Genomic DNA, 17,456 nt, shown 5'->3' with positions numbered 1-17,456 from the left:
TGTACATAATGGAATACTATTCAGCCATAAAAAGGATGAAATGTTGCCATTTGTGACAACATGGGTGGATGTTAAGGGTATTAATCATTGTTTGTAAACTCAAAACCAGTTAATTCAATCCCAATGTAACATCAATTGTTTGATTTTCTTTTTTGACATACATAAATTAGGCTATTTTGTTTACCTCCTCTCAAATTTCTTACATTTTTACATTACAAATGTGAACCTTTTTTCTAAAGTACATAAAATTAGAATTGCAAGTGATTTTGATCTTTGAAAACATTTAAAAATGTGTTGCAACTTAAATTGTCAAAACATTCAAATACTAATCATGTGTATGACTTTTCCCCCAACTTCATACATCTTAGAGACAAAGTTTCAATACTAGTAGTAGTTAAAATAATTGATGGTAAATAATTATTTTGTAGTAAACTTCCTTCTCCACCTTGCTCTTCATCTATTAAAACTAGTGCCTGAAAACAGTTTCAAAGTGTGTATACATTGTGGTGAATGAAGTGCTTTAGGCACGAGCAATTTCAGAGTTTAATATTCAGTCAGCATAGCCCTAAAAGTCAATGCACACCTTATATTTTCATTTTTAGTGCTATTGCTGAACGCTTAAAATTATTGCTTTGTTATACTAGTAAAAGTTGCCAAAAGGGCTTTGCCATGTGATACATTACATTTAAAATTTTAAAAAAAGATGGGTCCTGGTTGGTGTGGGTCAGTTGGTTGGACTGTTGTCCTGTACATGGAAATGTCACCAGTTCAATTCCTGGCCAGGGCACATGCCTAGATTGAGGGCCTGGTCCCTGTTCAGGGCATGCACAGGAGGCAACAAATCAGTGTTTCTCTTTCACATCAATGCTTCTCTCCATTTTTATGAGCCTGTCTCTATTTTAAAGGGTAGGGGTTCTTTCTTTCTGTTGCATAGTATTCTACTGCATAGATGTACGATAGGTTTTTTGTTTTGTTTTGTTTTTTTCAAATCCATCCATCTACTGATGGACACTTGGGCTGATTCCATGTATTGGTGATTTTAAATAATTCTGCAATGAACATGAGTGAATATATTCCTTTTAATTAGTTTTAGAGTTTCTTCAGATAAATTCCTGGAAGTGGAATTGTTAGGTTATAAGGCAATTCCATTTTTAATTTTTTGAGGTAACGTCCACAGTGTTTTCCACAGTGGCTGCACAATTCTGCATTCCCACCAACGGCACAAGTGTTCCTCTTTCTCCACATCCTCACCAGCACTTGTTTGTTGATTTATTGATGTACTAGTCTGACAGGTGTGAGGTGATATCTCATTGTGATTTTAATTTTCATTTCTCTGATAATTAATGATGTTAAGCATCTTTTCATATGTCTGTTGGCCATCTGTATCTTTGGAGAAGTTTCTCTTCGGGACTTTGCTCATTTTTTCAATTGGATTGTTTGATTTGTTTGTTTGTTATTTGACAGAAAAGGCAAAAACATGGGCTAAAGTTAGTTCATTCAATGAATGGTGCAGGGAAAACTGGATCAGTATGTGTAGAAAAATGAAACTAGACCACCTTATTAAGTCACACAGAGGAAAAAATTCAAAATAGACTAAACCTTAAATGTTAGACTCAAAACCATAAAATTCATAGAAGAAAACATAGGAGTAATACTTGGACTTTGCTCACAGCAATAATTTTTCAGCTACATATCCTCAGGCAAGGGAAACAAAAGAAAAAATAAACAAATAAGACTATAACAAACCAAAAATTTTTGCACACCAAAGGAAACAATCAACAAAATGAAAAGATATCCCACTGAATGGAAGAACATATTCACCGATGTAACTGATAAGGGGTTATTGTCCAAAATTTATAAAAGTTTTATAAAGCTCAAAAATAAAATTTTAAGGGAATTTTAATATTCATTGCTTTTGTGATATGTTAACTAACAACAAAAATCAAATTGTGTGCCCTTTTGCACCTTGCAGCCTCTGACAGCTCACTCAACAATAACAGGTGCAGAAACAAAAGCTCACATCAGGATAGTGTGCAACCTCCTTGCAATAGTTCTACTGCAGTTTACTATGGCTTTCAGACATTGCTGATTGCCCTTGTATTGCAGAACCTTAAACTTGATGGTTTCCATTAACTAACACCTGAGGCACTGGGAGAAGACATATCCCAAAATGATATGCAAATGTGATAACACTAATATTCAAATGACTATTCCACTTTTGCAACTGATAAATCCTTAATATCTCTCTCCTTCTCTCTTCCCCAAAGCAGTTAACCTGAGGCCTATTAGGGATAAATATAATACAATTTTCTGTGATGTGATTACTTTTCCAAGCTGAGAAACAACTATATTTGAAGAAGAGTTCAATACATGTGACCCCAATATTCAAATAAAAGTTTTTTTCATTTCTCCATTAGGTTATAAGTGATGAAATTTTTTAAAAATTAAATAAAAAAGTTAAATGCCAAGCAGTGAACTGAAATTGATGAAATGAAATCCCTAATGTTCTTAATCATTTTAAAAGTAAATGTAAAAACTACCTGTCATCTCAGATACTTTTCCAAAATAGAGTCTGTATTCTTCTTGTATATATTTTGGTAGTCTACTTTGGACTCTAAAATCTTATAGAAATAAGTATAAATTGGTTAGAAACCAACCTGAAATTTTCTCTGAAATATGAATTATTAGTTTTTGCTCCTCAGCTCTGCTTACTATTATATTTTTCCATCTAGTATCCCAGATTTTATTTATTAGCAAATTAGAAACATGTTTCTGTGTATGGAATAATGTTCCCAATTTGTACTTTCTCTTAAAATTTAATAACTCAATGATTTATATATATACACACAAACATGCCACTTCTGTTACACACACATACACACACACACATAATTTTTGCATTTCATCTGTTTCATATAGGGAAAAGGTTAAAAAGAAACAATAACTATAATGAAACAGTTGATGTTAAATGGGATACCTCTTTCATTATTAATGAAATACAATACAAATTCATGGTTAAAAGATCCAGATGGTAAATAATAATACTAAATGAAAATTGAAAGACACTAGTATGTCCTTGTTTCATTTTTAGTTCCAGTCCAACAAGAACCATTTCAATTTTTGAAAGAGTTTTACTAAAAGATATTAATGTTCAGGACACTTCAGAGAACCTAATATTTCTAATCAGATTTTTGGTAACTGGTTTTAAAGTGTTTCTTGAGTATTTTTCTCATACTGGCCTTCAGGCAAAAGTGCTACTTAGTGTTTGAGATATGTTAATTTGATTAAACAGTTTATCCTTCATAACCTGAGACGTCAATCCATGGATAGCTTCTAAGGTAGCTTTACAGTGTCTCAGGTAACTCCTCCTGACTTTTGGTCATGTGTTTCTAAACCCAACAGGAAACTCCCTTGTCCTAACTGGGCTTCCTTGGTTGTTCTAATTTTTCAGAAAATTCAAAGACATAAACTGGTACTACCTGTATTAGCAAGCAACCTAGAGGAACCAAGTATATTCCCCCAGTATTTATCCCACATAAGCTCAAGCAATTTGCAATCCAAACAAGACTCAAAATTTGAGATACCTAAGACATAGTATTCTTATGTACAGCAAAGGAAACCATAGCCTTCTACTTTAGTAAGTGGGAAAGTCTAGTACTTAGAAGGTCCTCCATTGGGGGGTTTGTAGCCCTTTGGGTATGTCCTGAAGGTGCCAAGATTCACTTCTCCTGTTAATACTGTTCTTGTTGGGTCAATTACCACTGCTAAAAATAGCTCCTGGAACTATTGACTTAACAGTGGAGTAGCAACATCAATTCCAGAAAGCCAGCAGCCACAGTCAGAGTGGAGGCTGTGATATCAGCCCATTGCATTTTCAAGATGGCCAGTTAGGCATTTTCTGTACATGAGACCATGTGCTCATATGCATCAGCCTGAGCCTTTATTCAGGTTCATTGCCCTCTCCAGGCAAAGCAACTGTCTGAAATGATAATCATTTCACCAACCACTTTTCCCAGCATCAAGCCATCAGTTCCAAGTTGCTTCCTTATCTGGTATGCACCAGCATTTTTAGTAGAGCCAATACTGAGATTTTGCAGCACTTAGAGCAATGGTGATCCTTGGTCCAGGGCTTTCCACCAGCATTTCTTGCTGCTATTTCTTGTTATATCTGCAGACTTCATCAATACTCTGGGCTTCCTGCATGTCATTGGCCAATTTCAAGGTTTTCTAGGCCATACCACTCCCAGATGCCTCCCTCACCAGGAACTGGAGAAACTGTCACCTACACAATCAAGACACTGTTTTATCTCATCAGTTTCCAGGTGTGGGCTTTAGATAGGCTTTTGACTCTGGGCACCACAGGTGCAAACTCATGCTAACCTTTTAAGGTGGCCATGACACCTCTCAAATCAATTTTGATGATTACATTGGTTACTGCTATAATCCTCAATAATAGGCTACTACCTCAACTTCTTGATTTTTAATGTCAAACAGTATCAACTTGTTACTGAGCACAGTGGGATTCAGCCATCTGCCACTGAACACAAGCGTAAAACAAAAGTTGGCGGGGAAGGAAAAATGTCTTTATTAAAATGTTGCCCAATTTGAGGGAGGGGGTACTTCCCTGGGTCCAGGTCTATCTCTTAACACAAAACACAGAAAGAACCCAGCTGCCCCCAGAACCAGAGCAGTGTCCAGAAACCCCACTCCTTCCTTGTTTGTTCTTCTGGATCCCAGGTCTGCTATGTGGATGGTTGCCCAGGCTCAGGCTGCCTTCCAAGAGTGAATGCTTTTGGGGCCGGCCCCACCATTGCCTTCCTGTAGCTTCTCATGTTGGGGGCTCAGGGCCACTGCCCACCACTGCAGCCGGTCCTGCTGGGGCTCCCTCTGTGGGGTCCAGCACCTGAGGCTGCTCGCGCCCCCAGGGCTGGCTAGCACTTCCTCCTCACATCCGTGCGCTGATCTCAGGTGCAGAGGAGGGTGCAGTCTGGGACCTTCTACACAGAGCGGAGCTGGGGCGTCCCATGGGTCACTGCCAGGGCACACGTCCACGGGGGTGGTTCAGCACCTGAGACTCAGCTTTGGTGTGAGCCAGCTCCGGACCAGGCAAGTGCAGGGCAATTGGAGTTCTAAGACTCCGCCGGCCCTCCGTTTTAATCTTTGGCCCCCAAATTCCATGCACTCGGGAAGCAAATGGGAGGACTTTTTCACTCTGTCCAAACATTTCACCAGTCTGGTGCATGTTCAGTTCAGGAGCTTTCTCCTGCCTCTATGTTATCTTCCACGGTACACGTGATACTGTGACCTCTCCGGCCCACATAAATGCAAGTATCCTTCTGCATCATGCTTCCTTTCTGCTGGGCTACAGGGGCCACGTGACGCTGGCATGCTGGTCTGTTTATCCTTTACCCAGGAGTATGGAAATCTATCACACACAGTGCTACCGTTTCAGTGGGGCCTCTCCTGCTGTTTTTTTCCTAATCCCTCCCTTCTCCGGACGCAGGCTCTTGGTGACACTTCAGGGCCCCTCTTCTCTCCCAAACGATCTCTCCAGATTCACCTACTTACTAGCCACTTGTAATTTGAGGAGTTTAGCTCATATTCTCTAATAAAACCCCTTCCTTCTTGTGAGTTTTATCGATAGGTTTTGTTTGTTTGTTTGTTTATTATTTTAAGTAACATAAACCTCCATTTATCGTTCTGTCATCTTAGGACACTGTTGGAACACTGTCCCTTAATCCACATTATATAAGAGGGGAAATAAATGCCATTACATTTTCTGACCTTTCTTCCATCATCCAACACATCGATCACCACAGAAATGTATCTACTTTGACAAGGTTTGACATAAAACAAACCTGTTTTGTTTCAGATAAAACTATTTTATTTTATAGTTGTCTCTACCAAATTATGCTATATTCAGCATTTGAGATGTTAGTTAAGCACATTCTAAATCTCTGTACAATGCATCAACTTCAACAACAACAACAACAACAAAACAGAATCAAAAACAAACAAAAAACCCACTAACCATAAATTCAAAGTCACAAGAGTATCAATTAAAATTCAGAACCTCCTGACATAGATAATACAAATTGCAAAATCAAATAAAAGAACATATAACATTGAAAAAAGAAATTAAGACACAAATAAATGGAAGCATATACCGTGCTCATGGATTGGAAGAATTAATATCATCAAAATGTCCATACTACCTAAAGCAATTTGTAGATTCAACACAATCCCTATTAAGATACCAATGACGTATTTCACAGAAATAGAACAGACATTTCAAAAATTTGTATGGCACCATAAACGACCCCGAAGAGCCGCAGCAATTTTGAGAAAGAAACACAAAGTAGGAGGGATCACAATACCGGACATCAAACTCTACTACAAAGCCACCATACTCAAAACAATCTGGTACTGGCACAAGAACAGACCCATAGACCAGTGGAACAGAATAGAAAGCCCAGAAATAAGCCCAGGTCTCTATGGGCATCTAATATTTGACCAAGGGGGCAGAAGCATAAAATGGAGCAGTAATAGCCTCTTCAACAAATGGTGTTGGGAGAGCTGGACGGCTACATGCAAAAAATTGAAATTGGATCATCAGCTGACACCATACACAAAAATAAACTCAAGATGGATAAAAGACTTAAATAGAAGTCGCAACACCATCAAAGTCCTAGAGGAGAACATTGGCAGGAAACTCTCAGATATCCCACGCAGCAATTTTTTCACCAGTATGTCTCCTAAAGCAAGGGACATAAAGGAAAGAATAAACAAGTGGGACCTCATCAAAATAAGAAGCTTCTGCACGGCTAAAGAAAACATCAGCAAAATGAAAAGGGAGCCAACCCTATGGGAAAATATATTCGCTAATGATACATCAGATAGAGGTTTGATCTCCAAGATATATAAAGAACTCACTTGACTCCACTCCAAGAAGACAAACGATCCAATCAAAATATGGGAAAAGGACCTGGGCAGATGTTTTTCCAAGGAGGAGATACAGAGGGCCCAGAGGCATTTGAAAGAATGCTCAGCATCACTAGCCATCAGAGAAATGCAGATCAAAACCACCATGAGGTACCACCTCACACCGGTCAGAATGGCCATCATAAACAGATCCACAAACAACAGGTGCTGGCGAGGCTGTGGAGAAAAGGGAACCCTAGTCCACTGTTGGTGGGAATGCAGACTAGTATAGCCACTGTGGAAGGCAGTGTGGAATTTCCTCAAAAAGCTGAAAATGGAACTGCCTTTTGACCCAGTGATTCCCCTGCTGGGACTATACCCTAAGAACACCAAAATGCCAATATAAAAGAACCTATGTACCCCAATGTTCATAGCAGCACAATTTACAATAGCCAAGTGTTGGAAGCAACCTAAGTGTCCCTCAGTAGATGATTGGATCAAAAAGTGATGGTACATATACACAATGGAATACTATGCAGCAGAAAGGAAAAAAGAAGTACTAAACTTCGCGACAGCATGGATGGAATTGGAGAGCATTATGCTAAGCGAAATAAGCCAGGGGGCGAAAGACAAATACCATATGATCTCACCTATAAGCGGAACCTAACCGACAATACAAAGATGCAAGGAAAATATGACCAGCAACACTGAAAGGAAAAGAAATCAACAGAGACAAGAGGGAAGGAGGGAGGGGCGGGCAGGGAAAGGGAAGGGAAGGGGAAAGTCAAGGAACATATAGCAAGAACTCAGGGACAAAACCAAAGGGGAAGAACTAAGGGAGGGAAGGTGGGAGGGGACAAGGGAAAGTTGTCGGGGGGAGGCAGAGACAAATGTATTTAAAAATAAAGAAAGAAAGAAAGAAAGAAAGAAAGAAAGAAAGAAAGAAAGAAAGAAAGAAAGAAAGAAAGAAAGAAAGAAAGAAAGAAAGAAAATAAAAATAAATAAAATCTTAAAAAAAAATAAAATAAAGATATACCCTTGAATAAAAAAAAAAAAAAGAACATATAAAAGAAAGAAAAGCAAGGCCTAAACACTTCTATTCATTTACAAACTCACAAAAAAATAATGTGAGTTAGAAATGAGAGGGCAGAAATAAAACTACTTAATGATTCTTTGTTTGCAATTTCTAATGCAGAGAGTCAAATCCTGGAGTACATTTCACATAATGCACTTTAAATGATATTAAAATATCAACATATCCTGAAAAAGTTAAATGGCTAAGTCTGGCAGGAAAGGTAGAATGACAAATAGCTGAGTTCTTCTTCCTCCCTTTCTTAAGATTTAGAAAACGTGAAAACATGAGAGAGAAACTTCATAGACCTTTCATGCAATTATAATCTAATCCCCATCTCTGTTTTTTGGTTGATCAGCGCCAGGCAGCATGGGCCGCAATCTTGGTTGCCTTCCAGTTTCAAAAGAACTATCCACATGCTAATCTTTTTTAAATGTCTGAAAAATGACCTGCCAATATGGCCACATTAAAACAGCACACCCATTTGATGCTATCTTGTACTTAACCTCTCTTATGAAATGGAACACATTGAGAAAACGCTGTGGATAAAATCTGATGTCTGCAGGGGCCTCTGGCTAAGAAGGAGACCCAGAAGTCCAGCGAGGCTGGGGGAGTTCGTAAGGGACAGGAAAGCTACCCCCCAGGCGTACTAATCACTGCACTGGGAGGAATGCCTGTTGTGGAATCCTAGGCAGTACAGGAATTTTTATAATAACAAAAGATTGAAAGCCCACGAAATACCCTGTGGGAGCAAAAGGCTTAAATAAAATATTATATATTCATATCACAGAAAGTTATGCCCATATTAAAATAATAGTGTAGGTGAAAGATGGGCAATTATTACCCACAGGTCAATTCAGGCAGACTTCCTGCTTTTGTAAGTAAAGTTGTAGTTGCAGTCACTCCCCTTTATTTACCTGTCTCCTCTTAGGTACCATGGCAAAGTAGGATAGTTGTGAAAGAGGTCATTTGGCCAGCAAAATCTAAAATATTTATTTTGCCCTTTACCGAAAAAGATTTACTCCTGGTAAAAACAAACGTATATGTATTGATGAGGAGGAACAATACCCGCCCCAATATATGCCTCTTTGGAAGAATGATTATTTTAAGCCAGTTATTTTTAATAAACACAAGACTCAGGAGGATCCTTTGAACTCCTGCCTAACAGCCTAAGGAACTTAGAGAGAGGATCTGTTCTAGTGAGAGAAATAGCATCATAGATAACTATGGTTTAAAGTGATCTAGTGAGTGATAGAGAGGAAACTAACATGCCCCTTTGATCAAAGTCTTCTCTGTGTCTGCAGTATTGGTAAAGATAGCTCAGCAGACATTTATTTACCAAACATTTAATCCACATTAATTGCCTTCCTGCCCTTTCCCAAACCACTAAGCCCCTTTCTCCTTATCTCAAGGCGGCATACAAGCCTCAACTCCCTGATTTGTCTTGGTTTCCTGTATTCCTTAGGGAAACTTTGCATGTACATACATAATTAAATTTGGTTATTTTCTCCTGTTTATCTGTGCTATGTTAATTTGATTATTCCAGGAGAATTAGGAAAAAAGAGGAGAAGTTTTCTTCTCCTCCCTGTTGACATAGAAACATTTTTTTAAGTAATAAGTCAAAGGGGAAGTTATAAAACTGTATGTAAGCTTATATTTTTGTTTACCTAAAAATTATGTGCGTGTTTATGTGTGTTTTGTGTGTGTGTATGCATTTGGGAGCGTATGGGAAAGATAAACACTGTAATATCAGAAATAGTTATTTCTGTTAGATAGGATTATTCATGGCTTCTATTTTGCCATTATTATCTATTTTTAAAATGTATCCATAAAGAAAATATATTGCTTACATAACAAAAAATACTTTGTACTAGAAAATGAGCCAAATCACTAAGGTAGATTTTATCATAGGTTGTACAATCAGTGGTTCTAACAACAGAATTTTCAGAAAACGAAAGTGGGCCAGCCTTGTGTTTCAGCAGTGTGGAGCTTGCCAGCCTCAAGGACTATGTGGGCCTCATTCTAGTGCAGGGCAGGCTGCAAATTATTTCAAGGTTCTCTGAGTTTGATAGCAGTTGTCTGGAAGGGGGACAACTGCTCATTTTCAGCTGTGGTCTCACAAGCATGGAGAGGCTGTTATTTTCATCTCTGCTCTTTCAATTGAACACAGAACATCTGTCACAAGGCTACTGTCTGATGTGGCAGCAAAAGCTTCTCTGGATCTAAGAGTCTAGCAGCTGCTACAGGAAAGGAGATCAGACAACTACATCCAATATATTGATACTTACCTGTACCAGACCACCCTGATTAATTATTTCTAATAGCAGTAAACATTGAAGCAATGGATATAATAATGATGACTATGTATATATTGTATGTGTGAATTATATATGTATAAATGGTTTGTGTTTACCCAATCATTGGTACTATAACTTATTCTTAAAAAAAGAATGTGATAATATATTTGAAATATTTAAATCATAACTCTCAATATTCATGTGTTTTCTCTTTCAGTATGATCTTTTATTTTCAGTAGACTGCAAAGTTTGGTTTTCATTGTTAAGTAGAAGTTTGTGAACATTGCCACAAAATATCTCCAAGTCATTTGAGGGTACTTAGTATTTTTTGTAAATATTGAGTCAAATTCAAATGTGCCTGTAAAACAGTGCCTCAGATTAACAAATTAGGGTGTAAACTAGAAATTTGATGAACTTTAAAAGCCCAGACTTTTAAAAAATAGTTATCTTTATATTGTTTTTGTATGGATTAATACTCTTCCATTTCTGTTTATTTTAAAGGTTGTAAGTGAAACCTGGGACCCAGAAGGAATTAATTCAGGGCACCTAAGAGGCGGGTGTTGATGATGCGGAAATGAACAGAGTATCTATGTTATGAGCATAATCTCTGTAGTCAGAATAATTGTGATTTAACTCTGTTTACTGGCTATGGGAAGTTTCAAGTCTTCTTTTTGCTCAATGTTAAAATGCAATGATTGCACTACTACTTGTCTCCCTCATAAGATTTTGTTTGTTTTTTGTTTTTTGATGATCACATGGGTAAATACTTGTAAAGTGGTTAGCACATCACATGGCATATATCAAAGACTGTGAATATTATGCATCGGTTACATAAATGATAGCAAGTGTGATGCTCATTGGAAGGCCACAACGGGCCACCAATGTAAAGCCACCAGCAAGAGTGAGCATGAATAAAGAAGCACTTAGGAAGCGGGGGACAAGTTTGGTTGTAAGCTCAAGGTATAGCCCAGACACTGACTTAAAAATAAAAATAAAAATAAAGAAAAATTTCATAAGGAACAAAGCTGTTGTGAATTTCATCCTCATTAGAAAATGAGGTTAGACTAAAAATTGAACTGAAAATCCTGAGTTGTTAGGAAAAATGTATGCAAATTTTGATTTACTCTTATCCTTACCATCCTAAATGGATACAAGGCAATCTATGTAGCAGGCATTGGAATCTGATTTTTTTTTCTGTTTATTATTCCACAAATGACTAGAAAACACAGTGCATTATGCCTTTTAATCATCTCTCAATATTAGACTGTTGGTGAGTTCCCATAACCTCCACTCATAACCCAAACCCTCACCTTGGATACTCTAGCTATTGAAACATGCAGTGCTGCTTTTAAAAATTGTTTGACTTTAATCTATTTTAATAACCACATGTCCATGTTAGTAATATGTATTTCTCCCATTTATCACTCAATAGTGTTTTCTATTCTGCACAAGTATGTAATTCCTCAGTGTTAATTAGATGTCACTTAAATCTTTCTAATGATGTACAACTGACCTGCTTATTCATGTATTTCAACCACTTCTGGACTATGAGTGTTTCAATCAGTGAAAAATGCTTTTATTGAACCCCATTCAGTGATATCAATAAGTTATCAACACAATTATGTAAATGTAATTTTACATTGCTGACATTACTAGATAATTTTAGATAAGTGCGTATAGCTTCAATTATCCACTTTGAATCTCAACTTAAAAATCTAAAGTTTGAAGCCAAAAATATGTCTCAATTTGTATAGGTTTTTTAGATAATATATAAATGTCCTCTTATTTATTTCATTCTGGTTTAAAACATCTATACTTCTATTATTTCTGCTCTTCATAATTACCTATGTGTTCCTAAAACACACATACACACATACACTTCTATAAGGGGACTTAAACCTTAAGTCCCTTCCTAAAATCTTATCTAAGTAAATGGAAATCCATCATCGAAGAATGTGGACCTACTCTAAAAAAAAAAAAGTAAACAAACACCAACTCAAATAACTCTGAAACCAAAATCAAAATTAAATATGGCTCTTTTAAGAATCACACAATGTTAAGGGAAAATATTGAGTGCATGTTAATTGAATACTTAAATGAGTTAGTACTAGAAACCCTTTTCTGATCACAGTTCTGGAAATAAAGAGGAAAGCTCTTGGGAAAAACAACGGTGCACACCTAAAATTGCAGTAAATAAATGTTAAAGTAAATAAATTTATAGAAAAAATAAGCATCATATTTTTAGGTTCTTTTATTTTCTTCCACCGTTGGGAAATTCTAATCCATATCATAGAGGTTGATTGTCAAACTGTTTAAATCAAAATCGACCCTTAATAACAAAACAGCCTCCTGGGCATTATTGCTATGATATCCCTACCTACCTTTTCCCTTCATCCTGGCATCCGTGAACATCATTCCTAGAGCTCTTTTGTCCTATATTCTTTTTCACCTTCTTTATAGGCCTAAAACATACTATCTGTTGTTCACCTATTGCTATCCTGATTTCTGTGTGGTATTCTTGCTGCCTAGCTCTCTCCCACTTTGGTTGATCCCACGTGCTATTGACCAAGTATTCTTTCTGAAATAAATATGGCTGAAATATGTCTTTGAATAATAATAATAAATAACCCTAAACTTCAATAACATTGCCACAAAATATCTCCAAGTCATTTGAGGGTACTTAGTATTTTTTGTAAATATTGAGTCGAATTCAAATGTGCCTGTAAAACAGTGCGCTTCAATAATTCCTTAAAGGCTAGCTAGCAATATCCAAATTCCCTAAACTTCAATAATTCCCTAAAGGCTAGCCAGCAATATCCAAATTCCTTAGGAAACCATACTTTACTCAAAATCAAATTATGTTAATGCACTATTACAATACATCCCACTTTGAATAAAATTCGGTTATTTTACAATAAAAGTCTATGGTAAAAGGGAAAAACAAAAGAAAACATTGCAGTGGGAAATGCTAGCCTCAGTTTGGAACCAAAGTTCATATTCTGTCTCTAGATTGTTGGTAATATTATATCCTATGTGCCTGAAGAGGAAAATTTTCGAGCCTTGTCTACATTTCAGATGGATGAAGCAAACAAATTCACACACACACACACATACACGTTTTAAATCAAAATTATTTATAATATTTAAAGCATCTAGATTTTAATTTATTTAGTTTTCTTGAGTATTCAAATACTGGAAAAAAGTAATAGAAGGTCTCTATATTATTGTACTTCTCATAGTCTATGTATATTTTGTTGGCTTGTTTACTATTTTGCTGTGGTTTAATATTCAGTGAACAAAGATACATTAATATAACATTTTAAAATTAAGATTTATGACAACAATAAAATGCAGTCTATGCTGAAATATTAACAAAAATGAAAAAAGTATCATTTATTCTATCTAATGGATGCATTGTTCAGATCTTGGTTTATAGCCTTTTTATAAATTTATCATTTATCTGTACCAGTTTTCTAAGAAGGAAGTCCTAACATATTTATTGCTTTTCAATCAGTTTTTTCACTTAACATTTTATGTTCTATGCTTGGCAGGCTTACTAATTAAAAGTTATTCTGCAAGATTATTTACTAGCTGTGTGACCCTAGGGGAGAAACTTAATACCTCTGTGATTAAATTTCTTATCAGAAATATATAAATGAAAGTAGGGCTCTTGAAAAGATTAAATGCAAAGTATCTAGAAAATACAGTATGCACTATAAAATAATGATAATAATAATATGTTACTATTATTATGCAAAAATAAATCCTTTTTTGGAATAGTATATACAATGTATACATTTTTTATTATTAGGTTGAAAAAAATCTACAGGAAATAGTAGGGGTCCATTTTAATTATAAAACATTGATAAAATCAAATAGAAATTTAGACTGACATGACAGAGTGCAGTTATTTATAAAGGACAATGTTTAAAATATGTTGTTACTGTTAATGGCAAAAAGTTCAAACTAAACATTTATGGACTTAAATTTCATAGCTAAATAATCTCATTTGCATAACATATAAATAACTAGTCTAATTAAAGGTTTCCCTCCACTCAGTTGTTTGTCATTTTCTATAACAAATACAGAGTGTTAGTGTTATAAAATTTACTAAATTATAAAGTGAAATATAATTGTTGGAAATTATTTGCCCTGATTATGACTAACAGAGTTAGTATTTTTGACAATCCAATGGTATTGCGAGTGGCTAAGAAGGCCTTAAAGTTCTCAGATTTATTAAACTTTTAATAAGTTTTCTTCCTGACTCTAGGCTCCTAACTTCCCTTCCCTTGGAGCAAACTAGTTCAAAGGGCAATGTAATTGCAAATCCTTTCTCTGTCCCAAGCTCCTTTCCTTTGTTACAAGCCAGAACTGCCATTTACAAGGGTCTGAGAACTTTATCCTTAAAGTGTAATCATCAAGGAAGGTAGCAACCCTACTTGATAGTTTCTGTGGGATGGTAGGGAACTAGCTTTGATGAGGGTCTTACTCCTAATTGTAAATAAAATCAACTTTGTCTTCTCATCTTGTTCTGTAAGATTTTTGGTTTTTTTAAAAAGAGGCACATTGGTTCTCCATTCTTATGGCTTGTTCTACAACCTTGGACCAGTTACATGGTTAAACTTCAATTTTTCATTTGTAAAATAGGAGCTTCCAGTACCTCCCAAACAGGGTGGTTGTCAGGATCACAGGAGATAAGGTATGTAAAATAGTTTTAAAAAATTATGCAGAGCAAATACTCAGGAAAGGTTATATATAAGATGGTCTAAGGAATTGAATAGACAATTACAAAGATAATTTATAAATCAACACCTGCTTCATGTCAATTGTATATTTTTTTCAAAAATGTAAGGTGAAACATTGAAATGTCAGTTTCTAGCAATCACAGTTGTGTAGATTTTTTCAAATGTCTCAACAGAGTTGGCAACCGTTTGGCAAAGCAAATATTCTCATGTACCAGGGGAAGAAACAGAAATTGTGATTAACTTTATGGAAGGCAATTTAGCAGTTAAGTATCAAAATTCTTTCAACATTCATAAATATTAACCAACACTGATGTTAATAAGACATTGGATACAACCAAAGAAGCCAAATTATAAGAGATAAATAAATCATTGTATAATTATTCTTTCTCATATTTATATTTATTTTATTACATTTAAGAACATTTTACATTCGAGAAAAGTTTCATGACAAAATGTGAGGTAAAATAAAGTAAAATAATTTATATATTGTAATGCACACATTCTATATCAAGGGAGATAGTGGTTTAAAATATATAATACAAACATTAACATGATTATCGTTTTTGTAGTTTTCAGCCCTTATAACTAATTACAAAATATGTGAAAATAATCAAAGTAATCAGCTTTGGTATTCATCCAGTAGTTAAAAAGCAAGGTTTTCTTTAGGCTATTATTTTTCCTATAATAATTAAATCATAGATTTCTATATTGTTTGAAGCCTTCTTTTTAGGTATTCTATATTGTGTAATTTTAGATGTTTTGACTTTATTCCTATGAAGTCTCATTAACTTCTTTATATAGATCTACAGCAAATTGTGTTATCTCTCAATTAATATAACATTTCCCCATATATATTTCCCATTTTATATATATATAAGTATATATATATATATATTTCCCACTATATATAGATAGATGATACATAGTAAATTTCTATTGAATTTATTAGGGTAATATTGGTTAGTAAAATTATATATATATATTATATATATATTTGGGTACAATTCTATAATACATAATCTGTTTATTATATTGTGTGTTCATCCTCCAAAGTAAGGTCTCTTTTTCTCAGCATTATTCCCCCATTTACCTTCTTCTACCTTCCCCCATCCCCTTTTTCCCTTTGATAATCACCATACTGTTGTCTGTGATAAGTTTTTTTTATTTTTTAATTTTTTTAATTGTTCAAATAAATTTGTCTCTATTTTCTTGCCACCACTTTCCCCTGCCCCACCCACCCTCAACCCTTCCCCACTTTGGCTTTGTCCATGGGTCCTTTACACATGTTCCTTGATTTGACCCTTCCCTTTGACCTTTTTTCCATTACCTCCCTTCCTCTTTCCCTCTCGTTACTGTTGGTTTCTTTTTTCTTTTAATGTTGCTGGTTATATTTTGCTTGCTTGTTTGTTTTGTTGATTAGGGTCCACTTATAGATGAGATCATATGCTATTTGGGTTTCAGTCCCCTGGTTTATTTCACTTAGCATAATGCTCTCAATTTTCACTCATGCTGTTGCAAAGCATAGTAGATTTCTTTCTTTCTGCTGTGTAGTATTCCATTGTGTAAATGTACCATAGTTTTCTGATCCACTCATTTACTAATGGGCACTTAGGTTGCTTCCAACACTTGGCTATTGTAAATTGTGCGACTGTGAACATTGGGGTGCATAGGTTCTTTTGAATTGGTATTTTGGGATTCTTAGGGTATAATCCCAACAGTGGAATTGCTGGGTCAAAAGGCACTTCCATTTTTAGCTTTTTGAGGAAATTCCAAACTGTTTTCCATAGTGGCTCCACCAATCCGCATTCCCACCAACAGTGTACTAGGGTTCCCTTTTCTCCACAACGCTTGTTTGCCAGCACTCGTTTGTTGATTTCTTTATGATGGCCATTCTGACCGGTGTGAATGGCCATCATAATGAGTGGTATCTCATTGTGGTTTTAATTTGCATGGCTCTCTGATGGCTAGTGATGATGAGCATCGTTTCATATGTCTCTGGGACCTGTTCATGTTGTTCTCCTTGGATAAGTGTCTGTTCAGGTCCTTTGCCCATTTTTTAATTGGATTGTTTGTCTTCCTGGAGTGGAGTCATGTGAAGATTTTTTTTCTTAATCTCTTCACCTTTTTTACCCAGCCCCCACCAACTCCTTCCCCTTTAACAGCTGTTAGCCTATTTTCTGTATCTGTAAGTCTGTTTCTATTTTGCTTATTGGTTTATATTTTTCATTAGATTCCATATATAAGTGAAATCATATGGTGTTTGTCTTCCCCTGACTGGTTTATTTTATTCAGCATAATATACTACAGGACTACCCATGCTGTCACAAATGGTAAGATTTCCTTCTCTTTTACAGCTGAATAGTATTCCATTGTGTAAATGTAAAACTTTTTTTTTATCCACCGATTTACAGATGGGCAACT

At 35.6% G+C, this 17,456-nt stretch overlaps 1 pseudogene; it reads right to left on the bottom strand.

Annotated features, from left to right (window-relative positions):
- Window positions 1-3,241: 3,241 nt before the first annotated feature.
- On the bottom strand, window positions 3,242-5,242 carry LOC129086819 (COP9 signalosome complex subunit 5-like; annotated as a pseudogene).
- Window positions 5,243-17,456: the final 12,214 nt, after the last annotated feature.

Source organism: Pteronotus mesoamericanus, unplaced genomic scaffold, assembly GCF_021234165.1.
Source record: "Pteronotus mesoamericanus isolate MK-2021 breed Mesoamerican mustached bat unplaced genomic scaffold, CSHL_Meso_final scaffold_45, whole genome shotgun sequence".
NCBI classification, from domain to species: domain Eukaryota; kingdom Metazoa; phylum Chordata; class Mammalia; order Chiroptera; family Mormoopidae; genus Pteronotus; species Pteronotus mesoamericanus.
The sequence above is the reverse complement of the archived record's forward strand: the minus strand, read 5'-3'. Positions and strand labels throughout refer to the sequence as shown.